Here is a 17,858-nt window from a genome sequence, read left to right on the forward strand (position 1 = left end):
CCTCATCGTTTGAACCTGATTTGCTGGCAGTGGAATGAATGTAAACAACTTGAAGCTCGATAAAGACATTGGGTTTGAAGCACTGTTCAATTCGCTTATTTCATTTTTTGGCGGTTATTTTTCATTGTTATTTTATGTGATGCTTGCAATGAGATGCACAAAAAACTTCGCCATTAAGTACTTGTAGTCATATTTTTTTATGCAGTTAAAAATATTTTTGTCGCTTCGCTGGAAACCATTTTCATGGAATAATCTTGAATAAATTATTAATAGTGCTCATAAAGGGTACTAATAAAATTTTCGCGCCAATTTAAATTCTATTGCGTTCATGGTATAAATTCATACTCAAGGCCAGAAAAAGTAAATGGAATTTTCTGGTACCATAGGTAGAAATTAGGCTTATAATTTCAATCCCATGAATTTCATATTTTCTGAAAGGGGAAGCGAAGAATATTTAATAGGCTATTACTTTAAGTAGGTAAACTAGACGCTTGAAGTTCACCCAAGTGTAATGGGAATCTGTCATATCCTGGGTAATTGCATCATGCAGTGCAAAGTTTCCGGAATGCTCTCGAATTCGGGTCATTGCATCTTAAAATGAAGTATGTAATCCCAATTTTTAAATAATTCCTTATCGTTAGAGCCTTCATGACGCTGTTGAGCAATTTCTAATTATGTACGACGAAATATGAATGTATTCGAAACTCCTCGTAGAGGGAACCACAATTTTCGGTCGGTTTGCAAACAACCGTCACTCATTCACACCCAAGCGCGTCTGTGCAAGTGTTGGAGCTCACTGGTGTGCATAAAGACTTCTCTTTAATCTTGATTTGCGAGAACAGGCGGCATGTACATTTAGAGAGTAATTTTAAGTAAAGAGTGATGTGAAACCTAATTTAGAGATATTGCCTCGTCTTGTCAGCTAATTCTGCCGACGAGGGACTTCTCTAAACCCCCTCTTTCCCTCCTGTTGCTTAGTTTTCCATGGAGGCGCCGACGTGCTCTTGATCCTTGGAGCCCCGCACTCGCTACTACAAAACAAGCGACGCGCGAGGGCATGCTGGGACAGACGGAGGGGGGGGGGCGACAAAAGGATCGGCCTCGAGTCGAACAACTAAACAGCGGCGGGCGAAAAAATGTCGCCGCCTGTGCGTACGGGAATGGAACAATAATTCATTTGCGAAATGCAAAAATGAGAACTGCATGCAGTCGCGTATGTCTCTAAAGCAAGGTAAAGCACTAACCTGAGGAAATTCACCCTGGTGCTCGATGGGGACTCGAGTCGGGGTCTCCTGATTGCCGCTCCGTGGTAGATCGTAATACCCTCCTCGGTCTTTGCGTATTGTATACAATACACGGCGTTTGATTTTTTTCCCGCCTGGCTTAGTGAAATTGCAACTAGTTCTGTGATTCCTGACAGATGAAAACATCACACAGAACCATAATTCGCAGAAATGTTGTTTATTGACAAGTAATTAATCAGAAAGCATTAAATTCAGACCAAGAATAACAGAAGCTATGTACCGGGACTGAGGAGGATACCTACAAGTATTATCCAATTTTTTGGATATCCAAATTGGAAATCTGTTGCTTAAGTTGTACAATTTTTCCTGGCTAGTCCAAGATGTGCCAACAGGTAATTTGCAGCCATATTTAATCGTGATTCGTAATGAGATTTCCTAGTTGTCGTACTTAACATGGTAACTCATTAACTTTCCAAATTTTATCTGGCTTACGAGAGATTGTAGTTGGAAAATAATTATACGGCTGAAGTTTTTTCTTGCCTTATCCGCTGCGAGCCTGTGTTAATTCCTTTAGTAGTGCGTTTTTTTATAAGTAATTATACTCTTTGCTGAAAACTTTGGCTCACGCTTCCTTAATTTTCTCACAAAAAAGAAAAAGGCCTGGCGTGAGACGTTTAAGTTTTTTCAGTAGGATTGTGTTGGCAGGAATTATACTGTTTCACAATTCCTGAAAGGCAAAAAATAAGTCCATTCAGTTGAGCCAGTATAATTGCCTTTTTACCTGACTTTGGCAAAAAAAGCTTAAATGGAACCAAGGCTTAAAAGTGACAATTCCTGAGCCTTTTTAAGGCCGACAGTGAGTTTAAATTTTCCGAATATGATGTACTCGAACCAAATATAGGCATTAAGGCGTCGTTGGCACACTATCGTAATTATTATTTGCGAGAAACTGGAGCCTTGTAATGCCTCGGGCCTGTGTACACTATTCTAAGCTGGCTGGAATATCCGTTGAAAGGACTATCCCCATAGCAACATGCCGTCGTTTACTACTAAGAATACTTACATAGGCGTATTATCATCCGAGTTGCCTTAAAGGTCACATGAAATGGATGCCACACCATCATCCTCAGCTAAGAAGCGTATACGTGGAAGTACAAAGATTGGCATATGGCCGTGGAGGTGAATAGTTGCTTACTATTTTTTCGACATTTTTCCGGTTGTTATAGTCTGTGTCGTCATGTCGGCGCGTCTCTTTTGTTTTCCATATCTGCACTTGTATTTAGATGCGTTTTGAGGATCAAACTGGTTCTGCCTGGTATGAAAACGTGAGTCACTATCCGAAGATAGCCAGAATATGTGATTTTTGTGTTCTAATTGGCTATTTTAAAATGTGAACATTGCGCTATCAAAGATAATCATCACTAGTGCTCCCTTATTGTATCCATATTTATCATATGTTCGCTCGCGTGTAGCTGCCTGCCCAAATGCGGCCTGTGTACACTATTCTAAGCTGGCTGGAATCTCCGTTGAAAGGACTATCCTCATAGCAGCATGCCGTCGCTTGATCCTAGGAATACTTGCATGGGCGTATTATCTTCCGAGTTGCCTTAAAGGTCATATGAAAAGGATACTACTCCATCATCCTTAGATAAGAAGCGTATACGTGGAAGTGAAGAGATTGGCATATTGCGGAGGAGGTGAATAGTTGCTCACTATTTTTTCGACATTTTTCCTGTTGTTATCGTCTGAGTCGTCACGTCAACTCGTCTCTTTTGTTTTCCATATCTGTACTTGTATTCAGATGCGTATTGGAGATAAAACTGGTTCTGCCTGGTACGCAAACGTGAGAAACTATCCGAAGATAGCCAGAATATGAGATTTTAGTGTCCTAATTGGCTATTTTAAAATGAGAACATAGCGCTATCAAAGATAATCACCACCAGTGCTCCCTTATTGTATTCATATTTATCATATGTTCGCTCGCATGTATTTTGGCCGAATGCGGCGAACAGCCGTGTTATATTTTCTTTTGTGAAAATAAATTATAAATATATTTTTTATGGATGATAGCAGTTTTTTTTTGCAATAGTGTGGAAATACGCGGAATAAATTTTCTCTATTGTATGATGGATATAGATGCTTTTGATCAGAGTATCTACCTTTCCATCACCAGAAATTTTGATAACTTTGACAACATAGGCATTGCCCTAGTCATTATTGGTCGCACTTGCGGCCCCATATTTATGGAGAAAAAATAATATAAATTGTCTCTCCTTCCTTTCAATGAAATGTTGCAGATTCCTCCTGAAACACCCGGTATAATTAAATAAATTCCCTGAAATCGTGATAAACGTTTGAGTCGAATCTTATATGCATCAGAGGTATGAGATAAGTTTAATATCATTCCGTTGAGCTAAGCAAAACCTAAGGTCACGAGGTCGTATCTTATTTCTCGTTTTCTCTTTGCTTTCAGAAAATACCTCGATTCTATTTTACTGCCACTGATCTTCTTGTTTGAAGTCGGAACATTGTCTTCATCAGTCTTAAATACCATGAATACTTCTTCAATCTGTTTTCTTTCAATCCCTGGATTTGAGAGCCATCGCTTGTCCGATGGCAAATGAACCCGGTTACATCATGATTGACATTCATAGCTAATTTTTTTGCTTTGCAAGAGGAGAAATTCTAACTGCTTTATTCCCGGCCTTTATTTTTGTTTGGGTTTCCAGTGAAATGGCTATGTAGTCATTGCGGTGAAACATTGTGAAACGGTGAAACATTGTGGTGGTTTCTATGATGTTCTTGGATAGATTTATTTTGTTCACAACTGTTTATTAATATGGTATTATTTTACGGAAAATGATGCGTATAGATTATAATTAGTCAAATCATTCACTTATGTGAGCGAAGTATTTAATTATAATTAAGGGAAATTACGAAACTCTCATGTAATAATTTCTCTTAACTCTTAATTAAAGTCTAGCTATGAAATTGGATAATGAAATAGACTCCCCGCGAAGGATTATATTCTTTTACTATATGCAGAAGCGTTCAACGGATAATTAAATGAATGCGTAAGATTGTGTCACGCTTTGTTCTCCACATGGTTACGGTGTATTCATGATAGCTCTTGAAAAGTTACTGTGGGTGAACACTGCAAGTACCTACTGGACTGCTATGGGTTTTGAGTCTTGTGGAGGCTACTGCATTTTATGGTCGCTCTTATTCAATTCCTCCCGACAGGAGGATGAGAAACGCTAAGTTACGTTAAACGCTAGCTAAGTTAACCCATTTATGCCGAACGGGTCGTTTTCGACCTATTCATAAAAAAATTATTTGACAATGCATTACATTGGTAAAATTTGGTTGGATAGACGGTGTTGCAGAAAGATATTTTGAGGGATTCGTACCATTAAATGGTCACCATTTCAACTATAGCCTCTGGTGTGGACGCATAGATTCAGGATGGAAAAAGAGAGGTGCTCCCGTCGCGCTAAATTATAAATAACGTAATATTTAACCATGAAATATGCAATTTTTGCACACCTAAGAGTTACTAATATATGAGGGTATACAGGCATGAAAGTTAATTGAAATATTTTGGTTCACGGAGGAGTTACTGCTTTTGATGCAAATAGTGGGTCGGTAACGACCCTTTCGGCACAACTCCGCAATATGTAATTTTTCCCGTTTTTAGAGCTGAATACCACAGATGCGTTAGTAATATACCTGAATACAGACTGAACATACATGACGACTATACATGAATACATGGCTAAAAGACTGTTGCTTCCCGTATGCAAAGTTAATTGTGACTTAAACCTGGAATGAGACCACGGACTGCCAGATCCACAGTTCAGTTCGAGAACTGCGAGGTTATGTCGGCATATGATCGCTTTAATTATTTTGAGGCTGCATGAAACTTGATTTTCATGTTCAATCGTCAGGAGTGTGCTTGAAATTCCCTGGAAGTGGTCAAATTTTGGAGAATCAGCTCAAGTATTCATTTAGATTCTTCTTCAGTTGGTGGAGAATAGGTACTATTGTAATTCCAAATCTTATTGTGGGGGGAACGTAACAAACGTGTTAGTGCTTGCTTTTTTCATTCATGCTTTATAATTTTTGTTAAATTATCACTCAAATTTTCCTATAATAATAGTAATGGTTCTTAAAAATCTCTATGATGGATGCATTTTCCGGAAATTTTCTGTTTTCCGTGGGGTAGAATTTAAGAAATGCCGTCCATCTTACGCAGTTTAGCTTATAGCAAAATATATAAATGAAAATGGGTGAAAAAGTTAACGGAAACGGTATGATAAAACCAAGAAATGGCAGTAAAGTCAAAGAATACATTTTTTCTTCATTAAATTTTCAACTCTGGTCATAGAAAACAGTTACAACTTTACACTTCGTGGGAAATCTCTCTCAGTAGAGCCATGAATTAAATCAAAGGATGAGGGCATTAATATTTTTGGTGCAAGGTATGAATGTTTGTTTGAATGAATGTGTTTGTATGAATGTTTTGTTTATTTGGTTTTGGTATTTTAGCAGAAAATATACTTCTATATTTACTTGGATATTCATTGGATTTAATTATATTTCTCCCGCTGTTTTAAATATCTGTAAAACCTTATAGACAAATAAATGCCTCAAGTGCAATATATTACTCTTAAGCACTTCAAAAAGGGGAAGGGAATGCTTTGATTTCCTTTTGTAAAGAATTATTCTATATTCTTTTGAGCAATGTGTAGTGGTTGAATATTAGAAAAATATATGCCATCCCAAAAAGTTATGACATATTGCAGTCTGGTATGTACTAAAGCAAAAAAATAGAACAAATTACGGCTTGGGGTATAAATATCGTAATAGAAAGAAATTTCTTATCATTGAAATCATGTCCTGTTGTAGTTCAGTAATGCGGAGTTTCCAATTGACATTTTCATCAATAAGTTAACTCAAATACTTTCTTTTAGCTCACATGTTAAATTTTCATCTACTATCATTGCACAGTGAACACCTCTAGTGAATAGTATTTAGTTTATTACATATCTTACTTTTATATTGAACAATACATACATAGTCTTTCCACCTATCATCATCTTATACTAAAACAATGTGCTAATCTTTCACGATCGATTTAAATTTGTGACTGTAGGTCAAGGATATTTGAGGTTGAGTAGCATGAAGCTGTATATTCGGCAAAGTATGCTAATTTTAATTGAATATTCCCTGAACAAATATTTTAACATAAATGAGATACATAATTGGCCCAAGAACCGAGCTATGAGAGACCATATTCAATGGTGCCATTTGGACCAAAGGAATTATCGATATTTACACAATCAATTCTTCAAATTGTGCACTAAGATAGCAACGAAACCAATTGTTTTCTACTCATCTAATACCAGCTCGCATGAGTTTTTTTTAGCAATACTAATATACCATGGTCTATTCTATCAAAAGATTTTGCAATGTCAATATATACTAACCAACTATTTACAATTATTATAAAGTCCTCCATGTGTTCCGTAACAAAATTTTAAACGAGCGTCCACCGTACTACGTTTTCCAAATAACTCGCCTTGTCTAGAACTTCTTTGTTTTCATGCGGAATTAAACTACCAATGACTCTCCTCTCGTCAGTATTTCAGACGGAAACACGATCTGATGAGCAATAACCGGCTCTTTTACTAATAGCACGAATACACGCTCAGAACTTCTTACTTACTAGCTTTCATTCCTTTGTCTCAAATAACCCTGAACTATGCATGCATCATCGTACAGCTATTTTTTCTTGGAAAATGTTTCCTCCAATTATTTCATCGTATTTCTTGTCATTGGCTATATTTCGTGGGCGTGCAGTGATCTTGTCCACTTCATTGTGAAACGTGAATAGGGATATTGTTCGGCTTCGAGTCATGATTAAGTCTTGTTTTTTCACTGGTACCTCATTTTTATAGGGATAGTTATATGATATCTTCAACGCACGCGCTCACCCATTTCGTTTTTCCTCAATTAAGCGATTATTTCGAAATGGTACAGTTTTCTTTTTTTCTCCATTTGGTTTCTTCTCCGTTCCGACGATTGAATATATATAATAATTTATCTTTTTCCCCCCATCTCACGTTTTCATTATAAAAACTAAGCTTCCCTCTATTTAATTACTGGTGCTTAGAATTTAACTAAATCTTTGCTTAAAGCAAATTTAAACATAATAGCTGCGGATTTAATTTCTATGGAATTAGAAGAAAATTTGTAACCCTCACCGCCACTATGTTGTTAATCTCCCTCTATATAAGGGTTTGTTTTTACGGGGAAATGACGGCGATGGTTCATGATAAACGATTATTATCGTGAGATGGAAAGAGAATGACTGTGCGAAGAAACTAGAAGTATAATCTTATAGCGCGAATGGACTTACGTGGCATTGCAACTACAATTAAGGATTAATGTACTTATAGCAATCATTGCAAGGGTTTGGAAAACCAAAGGTCCGCAGCTCAGTTTTGGTTCTGGTTACCTTTTGCCCGTGGAATATTGTGAAAATAAATAAATAGTTCTGAAATCAATCAGTATATGATTTTGGCGGTAGTTTAGGATTATTAAAGTTAATAAATAAAAGCGAACAAACTATGTATAAATCCACCAATTTATTTTTGTGGTACTACTAGTTTCGACGCAGCGGCGTCATCATCATGTATCTGATGATGACGCCGCTGCGTCGAAACTAGTAGTACCACAAAAATAAATTGGTGGATTTATACATAGTTTGTTCGCTTTTATTTATTAGAATGAACCTCCACAAAGTTGAGCCTGTTACGATAGAGATTATTATTAAAGTTATTTACAGCTACCCGACAATTTGTCTCGTTACATTCGGTTATCTCAGGCGTGACTCCGAGGAATTTTCTATTATCGTAATTGAAAATCAATTGCGATGATAAATTCCTATCTTTATTGAGCATTAATTATTAATTCAATATTAATTATATCCTGCGATTATCAATTTATTAAGAGTTGCGTTTAACTTTTAGGATTGATGTGGAATTTGAGGGCTATTGCTTTTCAATCTTAATTTATTTCGTTCCTGGTCCTATCTATGGCTATTGCTTAGTGAAGGAAAATAAATTGGGCTCCTCCTTCTCTATCTTCCTAAATATTTCAACAACAATTAGAGCGATAGAGAAACCAGTTGCCGCGTAAATAAGTGGTTCGATTGCCTCCAAAGAAGATTTTTTTAAAGCTCTTTCATTCGTTTTTGTAGTGAAATTACTTTTCTATGGTTTTAAAGTTTTCTGCGGTTATTTTTCTTTAAATTCATGATTTATTTTGTACCTGCATTCCTAAAATTTATAATTCTTGAATTTCCTTTTATCTATTCTGATTTTATACACCTTACATTTATTTGAATATACAAATTGGTTTTGAGCTATTAGTTACTTTAAAACTGCTCATTAATCTGCACCAGCCGTTGCTTTAAAGAAATGTATGACGGTAACCCCAATTCAAGTACTTATATTCTACACTATTGTTTTATTCATTGCATACATGTAATTTGTACTGTATGAATAAGGGGAATAATGAAAATAATAATTGTTATTTTTGTTCACCGGTTTCAAAGCAATATTGTCATTTTCAAGACGTTACAAAAAACTAACCTTCATTTTTATTTACGCAAATATATTGAGCAGGAGGGAAATACGAAGTCCAAACTCATTCCTTTATCTAAAAAAGAGTGATTGAGTAAATAGGCATCGAAGTTAATGCTTATGTTCATTACTTGAAAGATACGCAAAATTTCGAAGCATTACAGACGTATATGTACACTTGCAAAAATCCAGCTCCTAATCTTTCGTTTCTCAATCAATGCCAATAATTTGCCATAGTTTACATTTTCTCTCTTGCTATCTTTATAATATTATTTTCTTTAATTTTCCAAAATAATCACTACTCATAGACCCACGTTGGTATCACGCTGTTTGTATTTTGTGTTTAACTCTTAGAGTGCCGGGGAGCGCTATCGCGCTCCTCCTATCTCTCGCGAAAAGTGCAATGTCACTCCTAGATGCTGATAATTAACTTATCATGCAATGGTCAATATTTATTTTATTTTAACATAAACTATTTTCTTCAAACTATAAAAATTAAGTCACATTACCAAAAATTATTAACTTATAATAAAGCTGATAATTAACTTATCATGCAATGGTCAATATTTATTTTATTTTAACATAAACTATTTTCTTCAAACTATAAAAATTAAGTCACATTACCAAAAATTCGTCAAATAATATAATAAAAAGGTGAAACCACATTTAATAAAAATTTCCTAAAGTTTTCAACATATACCTTTACTTGTTTTTGAGACCTAATTTTTTCCCCTAACCTACTGCAAAATTAGCAAAAATGTCTCGACACTTTTGGCATAGTACCTAGAAAATCGGTTGGCACACAAACGGTTAAATTACAGTAATTCTTGGTATGTGTTTGAAGTGCGTCTAATTATCGTAAGTTTCGTATAATTGAACGTCTGACTAAACGTTATTTTCGGGCGTCAGTTCCTAGGTAAGGGTAAACGTCTTCTTAAGACAGAATGGGTGGGGCGGAACCGCGAAGTAAGATATCATGCAGAAGGAATGCCGGGGTGAAGATACAGCTACATGTTTATCCTGCGAAAATTTTCAGTTAAAATCAGTTGAAGGCTGGGTAGTTCGTGAAAAATGAACAATGACCCTGAGAAACACTTTGATGAAAAAACTTCTTTCAGTTATGACTCGGAAATTGATTGTAGTGTACAAATATTATTCGATATTGATGTTGGATGTTAATTGGTGAATTCGAACACCATAATCATGAGAATGAATATTGTCCTTCAAAGGTGTGCGTTAAAATATTCATATGTCAACCTAACGCGGTCTTCCCCTACCTATCGGAATGGCACAGAAGGAGAAGCGTTGCTGGGATTTGCTTACTAAAGTATGTGGATTTTCTCCGATGTTAAATCCCCACTCCCAGCATGAGTACCCAGTAACTCTTCCACTTGCTTCTCTTTCAACTTCGGAAGGTCGACCGCACTAGATCGAGAGGATGTTTCCCTCAAACTATTTTGAGTTTCATTCATTATTGGAAGGATGTGTTGGATCGGTTTTCGAGAACTTCAGTCCATGAACTTCCGCTTTTGCCTGTCGGTGTATGAAAGGCTATTTCTAGCATCGTATCGTTTCAAATACCACCGCTGAGCTCAGAAATAGAATGGCTTTCTCACCATTGAAGTGATTGCTTTTGTTTAAATATTATTTGGTTACGTTGTGATTGCTTTTTGTCTCTCAGATTGTTTTACGCGTTCTGTGGCTATGCTTGGCTAACAGTATTTGCTATGGTTTATTTGGGTATAGTTATTATACTATAGAATTTCCCAATATTTTTTATGGTTACTTCTTTATTAATTTTATCCATAGAAAAATTCTTCTAAATCTTCCAACAATGTGAAAATTGTAATTAAGTTTGAAATGAAGCAGTTTGGCATAATACGTGAGTATTATGCCCATTTTGTTTTGTTTGTCAACTTTCCACGTGATAAAGTTTCTTATCCAATTAATTAAAATATTGTATTATAACAGCGTGGCTACTCCTGGTATGCTTATATTAATTTAAATATATTTATTACATTGAAATGTTTGCGAAAAGGAATGTTAATAGCTATGAAATGATATAAGATTCACTTGTAAATGCCTTAAGGGCTTTATTTTTAAAGATTATATAGCTTTTTCATCTCATTTTGACGTGGAGATTTCACCACTAAGACTAGTGCGTTTTTAGAACAAAAACTCTCGTCATTGAATGGGAGTAGTTGCCGAATGTCCACCGAGGGATATAATTTTTCCTGAGGACGAAGAGTGATCCTTTTTCTTCTATTTTCGTTAGAATATCTTGATGACATTTATCGGCAGGTAGAGAGTGCATCTTTTAAGGAAATTGCAACCGAAACGACTTTGGATTCTCTTTCTCTCTAAAGGAGCTCTACGGATCCTTTGAACTATTCCTTTCATGAATATTTTAGGTACTTTAAGGAGAAGGTGATTGCCGGATAAAATTCTACCGTGCGTTAGTAGTATAATCTAAATATGAGTCGATATGGCACTAAAAGCAGTCTTCAAAAGATCTATCGCACGTGAAGGATCTTGCGTCGCGTCGTTTCCTTTCGTGATAAAGTGAATAAAAACACCAATAGCACACAGTCTTCTCCGTGGCCATTTTCCGCCGATTCACCAGCGATTTTTTTCTCCACGAGCCGAAGAGGGGGCAGGGATGTTATAAACGTGACATCTCATAGCACTCGAGGCAGCAAGGAAATATCCATTTTCATTTTTCCAATGGAAATGGCATTTCTTGATCCTCAAGCGGAAAAGGAAATTTTTGGTCCACCGTGGTTACGAGATTGAATCCCATTGCAGGCTATTTGTACCGCGGCAAATATCAATCCGGAATGAAGAAGCAGTAGCTGGAATAAAACGAATCATTTCCAATTTTCTCAGAATACACTAATGCTAAACCTTTATGGATCAAATGAAGCGAACTCATCGGTAATATTTAGTCCTTAATTTAATCTATAATTTTTTGAAGACGTTTACTGTCACTGGGTGTATATTTGTATATATGTAATAATACACGGTAATCTCAGATAAGGCAAAACAATTTCAGTTCAATTTTAATTCATGTTTTATATTCAATCCTTATCTAAAATATTTTGAAGATATGTAATGTCACTGATTGTGAGTTTATATTTGTATACATGTATTGCTATTTGGTAATTATAGATAAGGCAAAACAATGTAAGACCACGGTAGTGAGAAATGTTGAGAATATATTTTAAACCAATTTCCATTTTCTATACGTATCCATTCATGCTGCATTCGATCTTGCAATTAAATTTAACAGCTATTAATGAAATCACTATTAAAATGTCCTTCATGAAATACTCAAGTCCAATTTTTCTTTAAAGGAAAAATGCGAAGCAGTAGCTGGAATAAAGCGAATCATTTCCAATTTTATCAGAGTATACTAAAGCTAAACCTTGGTGGATCAAATCAAGTGAATTCATTAATTATAATTGATATAAATATTGATATAGTTATAATTGATATAAATAGTCATGAAAAGTAGTTCTCCTTACAGAGTCTTGATGCTCATTTTAGTGCTAATATGGCCCTTTGAGTAATTTCCTTGAAATGGATTAATAGTATCATAATGTCGTCATATTCAGTTGATGCATGCTGATTGAAATGAAGTCAAGTTTTCACGTATGCTATCTTTGCATTTATTAAAGTCGTTTTACACGGTGCACGGAATTGCGTAGGTTAGAGCTGCATTCATTTCTAAAATGGCGTGGAATTGTGCGAATGCATGAACGAAATTAGAACAGGGGCTATTTTGCCGTCTCGCGTCCTCGCATTCTCGCATGTGTTCTAGCAATTCACCGCTTTACACGACGCAATTTTGATTGCGCCCTCGCACGTACGTCAGATTGCGCAATTCCGTGTACCGTGTAAAACGGCCTTTAGAATCTTTAAATATCCCTAACCTACCATTGGGACTTGTTTTCGTTACAAAGGTCTCAATTGATACCGTACATTGACGTTTTCTTTTCTTTTGATGATTTGGTGTAAGCTTGGCTCGATCAATATGAAGGGTATTACAGGAGGAATCCGCAATACTTCAGGAATTGGTAGGGGAAATATTTTAAGCATTTTTTGCCCATAAACATATGGTCGCAACTTCTTAGTTACTGAGATATTGCAAGGCAAAAATATTTTCGAAACGCAGGAATTACCATGAAAACAGTTTTTCTCCAATATCCAGCCTTTTCGATATTTTATTAAATACTCAGGATTTTTAATGGCATTAAATAATTAAATTAAGATTGGACGAAAATGTACGGTTATAATTTTCTGGAACTCAAAATGAGTGAGATTGCGCAATCGTTTTTTGTTGATGATCGCTGAAAGCCCTCGCTTAATTAAGCTAAAAAAGTAACTCTTCCAGGCAATTATAATCGCACATTTTCGTCCAACCTTAATTATTTAACATAATTAATATACAGAGTATTAGATAAAAGGTCCAAAGGATGGATACCCAAGAAAAACAGTTTCCATGGTTACTGCAATATGCATCCAAAAAAATGTTTGCGTTGCCTGAGCTCAATAATTAAGGAGTTGCGACCCCACGTTTATGAAGAAAAAAAGCTGAAAATTGTCTCCTTTTGCACCGTCTGAAGAATTTCAGATTCTTCCTTTCGTGCAGTAACTTTATCAGAAAGTAAAGTCTTAGTCTTTTTTGATTTTTTAAATGTGTGTTACTTGCAGGAATTCCTAATTTGATAAATACACCATGGACAAAAGTATGCTAAGTGTAGAAATAGAGAAAGAAAAATAGATTAGTCATTTTATCTTTTCCATGAATAAATGACTATATTTGAAAGTTATTGATTTTTATTCGATAACTTTCGATAGATTATCGAAGTCTATCGCTTTCATTGGAGAATCAGTATTAATTCAAGTGTTGTGCCCGTGAAATGTGATGTCTTCTGTTTCTCACGTATGAGACAACGACCGAGAAATTTTTTTACACGTTCTCTATTGAAATGATTTGAAAGGTTATATTGGTCATGCAAAGAAGACGAAACAGTTATTACTGGAAATAAATTAGTGCGGATGCTATTCCTGCATTAATTAGGTCTAAACTTAGAAGCTCCCAGGAATATTACGTTCTGACCGCGTGTACCTTGCATCGAATACATCCTGTGAGTACGCAATGATGTCGTGTCGGGATGGAAATCGATAAGGAAAAACAACGTTTAAGGTGATTTTACAAGGCCTTAAGAGCTCTGGAGTAATGATCTTCGTTTTTAATTTCTTTTTCGATTTCCAAGTGGTGTTCGTGTTGCGCGGTTAAGATTTTCTTTCAACGTCACACGCAACTGCGAGACGGCATTCCGATATGAGCGGCGTGGAGGGGAGGAATGGAAGTGGTATTCTCGATTGTGGAGAGACCTTTTCATTTCTCTCTTCAGAGAACGATCGCGGAACACGATCAAAGGAGGATGCAGAGATAACTTTTTAGTAAATGTGACTCTTGTAGTTCATTTTTTCTCAAAGTCAGTGATGGCTCGACTCAATGTTCGTTCAGATTGAGAATATTCGGTACATCAGGATGGATTTAAGGTAAAATTTTATCCTAGATATTATGCATGCGAAAGACGACCTTCGTAATAATTACGTCATTGGATGTACGCAAACGAAGTAGTTTAAGGCTGATGTATTGAAAAAATAGGAAAAATTAAATTAATCATCAAAAGGCAACTTATCTTGATGAATTTTGGGGCGTTTTTGAAAAAAAAATCATTCTTACTGGACGGTATTTATATTCTTATGAAGGCCGCTAAATGGCGCACGCACTCTATTGAAATAGAGTCGAGACTTTTCTAGGCTGTCATGCGGTCTTTCCCGAAGTTAACTTCTCCACTCAATATGCTAAAATTTAACCCAAGTTGGCTTCTTATATAACCATTAACTTCAGGCTTTACTTTGTGAAACCTCTCCATTTGGAAATAAAGAAATAAAACTTACATGATTCACTGTCTGATTAAGCAGAATACGAGCAAGGACGACATGAAACATTAAAAAAATGTCCTTATTAAGAATGCTGAAGTTGTCTTTTACACAATTACTTAATTTTCCTCAACTAGAGCTCTACGGATTATGTAAATTGCGTAAACTCATATATTTTTCTTTGAAACGTAATTTTATTACAAATTATGTTTAAAAATTATTTCCTGTTATTATTTTCTTATTGTATTTTGCTATGGTTTTCGTTTACATTCTTTTAATTCATTTTATACATTATGTTACTATAACGAATCATAGATTAGCTATTTTAGTTTTAAACTATTTTGTAAAATATACTGCCGAGCATTGTTTTATTTTCATTGAATGGCAACCCCTACAAAAGGTTATACCATCTGAGGTGCCTAATTTCACTCATTATGTATGTTTCAAGGTGTAATTTTTGAGCAGTGAAATAAATATACGATGGCTGTCTATTTTCAAGCTCCGATGGATCATAAAAAGAAGACGAAATGAATGATTAAAACTAATTTCATTGCTAAATATTGAGCACTTTTGTGGAGTCCTTTCGACATAAATACCACGGTGATTGAGGAATTGGTCGTGCCTGTAGAAAACCTTTACAATACCTTCTTCATAGGATGTTGCCGCCAATGACTTCGAATGAATTTTGCCTCGCTCATCGCCCGTTTGAAACCCTTCCCTCTTAATATCAGTCAAGACTTAATATCAAGTCATATCTTAATTTCAGTGTAAATATGCGTTCCTAAAATATCAATTTAATTTTCCCGTCAATTCTAAATCGGAAAAAAACCCTACGCTAATTTTCACCCGGTTATGCGCAATTTTTTCTACATTAAAAACCTCGTTTAACGTATGAGTATTAAAATCTCACAGTTACGTCCCTATGGGTATTTTTAGCTAATTTGTTTTGAAAAAGATCTTATCTTCTCAGAATTACTAGCTTGGGGCGATTCGTAGAACAGCAAATAAAATTGTGATTAAAAAATCAGTGGAGAATTACCATCATGTTGAGCGAATTCCCAAATTTAAATTATTTTGACAAAGAGCTCACTTACCCATGAATATATAATACCTGAAATAGCCATTAATTAGGACAGTTTTGTTGGAACATCAAGCGTAGCTAGCCCATTGCAAGAAGGTTAAGAAGTTAGTGTATGCAATAAGACACATTTTCCGAGGAAAGTATTAATTTTCATGTAAAGTTTTTTTTTCGAGCGCTAAGAAGTGCAGAATGTGAGGGAATTCAATCCATTCCCCCTCAACGAGAAACGGGGATTCATAATCTAGGCGGGGATGATTTTATACTGAGTGTAAGTTGTAAGTTAGTGCACCTGTTTCCTTACTATTCGCTGCTACTGGCATCTAATGCGAGTAATGAATATCTATCGCCAGAATCATAAAGGATCAATAACTTAATTAATTAATAATTAAAACTTAGTAAAAGTTAATTACTTGATCGAATATATAGAACCTGTTTTCTTACTGTAGGCCCCTGCTAGCTTCTCCTGCGAGCAATGACATATGTGCTTAGCATACCAATCAGCAATCACTATCCCAACAAGATCCAGACAACATTATCGGCGTTAGCATATGACATTCATGCAATATCCTTGTTAATCCAATTGACATTGTATTGATATCTGTCTAATATCCAAAGGACCCACCAAACAACAATGCAGCGATGTCTAACAGTGGAAACCAAGACCCATATTACCACGTCTCTTAGAAATCTTCACAACATCTAATTAGTAGATGTTGTGAATTAATGAATGTGCTTTTAATAGTTTTTGGTAATTACCAAACATACAAACAAAATATTTGTGCTCTGCAATTCGAAACAGAACATATGCTACCTATGGATACTGTTTGGAATAACATTTGTTTTAATGTCACTGATATTACAACTTGGATATCTATGTAATATCATTTTTACAACTCGTCGCGGATGTTACAAATAGAATCTCTATGTAATGTTGTCAAAATATCCATCGTGTAATAACAACGTGTTTTGGATACATCATTCTTATTTAAATATCCGATGGATATCGTCTGCTGCGTGGGAACATAATCATAGAGAATAGCTTTGGATTCGCTTACGCTTGGCACATGCGCATATATCCGTAATGAGTTTGCGCGCTGACATGACGACTCGTTATTTTCTTTCGTCGTTGTCCTCGCGCTTCACTTAGGCCCTATAGAAAAGGTGGTAAAAGAATTTCGATCTTACTTTGAATTCGGTAGCTTCAAGGAGCAATGTCTGTCCCTGTGGGCGTTGAATGTCCTCGCGGCTGGCTGGCTGAGAGAGCGATGCTTCTCCTCTTCAATCTGAGCTCCCACTGGAAGAACTAGATTTCCCCGCTTTCACCGCTGCCCCGCAGCGGGTACAGTTACTTAACGGTGAACCGAGCGCCATCTCTGGCGGAGGCCGGAGCTTCGCGTACGACACGCACCGACGGCTTTCACAGTTTGGCACAGTGCGCCACGCCACACCGGATTTTCATTTTTGTACGAGTTGCATTCAAGTTCTAAGGTCTACGGTTTTTTTCCAACTGGCTACTCACCCAAAAACTATGAAACTAGAGTTACTTCTCGACGTAATCTCCCAGCAGGCGTACACAATTTTCGCAATGTCGACGCCATGACTCCCTGGCCGCGTCGACGGCTTTTTTATGAGTTTATTTTGACCACTGGTATCGCTTTGGTAGTTTTGGTTCGTTGCCTCTCGATGTTTTGCCTTCATTAAAGTGTGGCACCCATGGACGCAGTTTCAACACATGCATAACTCACAATCAAATGCATCCTTCAAATATCAGTGTATTTCAAGTGGCGTCAGACCATGAAAATTCAGAAAACGCATGATTGCGCGCTGTTCGTGCAAGGAAAACGTCATCAGTTCTAGTATCTAAAACAGTTTTCATTCTAGACGCTGCCAAAAGAGTTCTATCTGTCCTACATTTCAGCAATATCT

General features: G+C 36.1%; 1 protein-coding gene across 1 annotated transcript in view; it reads right to left on the bottom strand.

Annotated features, from left to right (window-relative positions):
• Positions 1-17,214, bottom strand: part of LOC124171345 (glutathione S-transferase 1-like) — an 82,743-nt gene extending 65,529 nt beyond the window's left edge. Inside the window, exon 1 of the mRNA XM_046550502.1 lies at positions 17,118-17,214. The gene's annotated coding sequence lies outside the window, so the exon portion shown is untranslated. The remainder of the gene's footprint in view (positions 1-17,117) is intronic.
• Between the last annotated feature and the right edge of the window lie 644 nt (positions 17,215-17,858).

Source organism: Ischnura elegans, chromosome X (assembly GCF_921293095.1).
Source record: "Ischnura elegans chromosome X, ioIscEleg1.1, whole genome shotgun sequence".
Taxonomy (NCBI): Eukaryota; Metazoa; Arthropoda; class Insecta; order Odonata; family Coenagrionidae; genus Ischnura; species Ischnura elegans.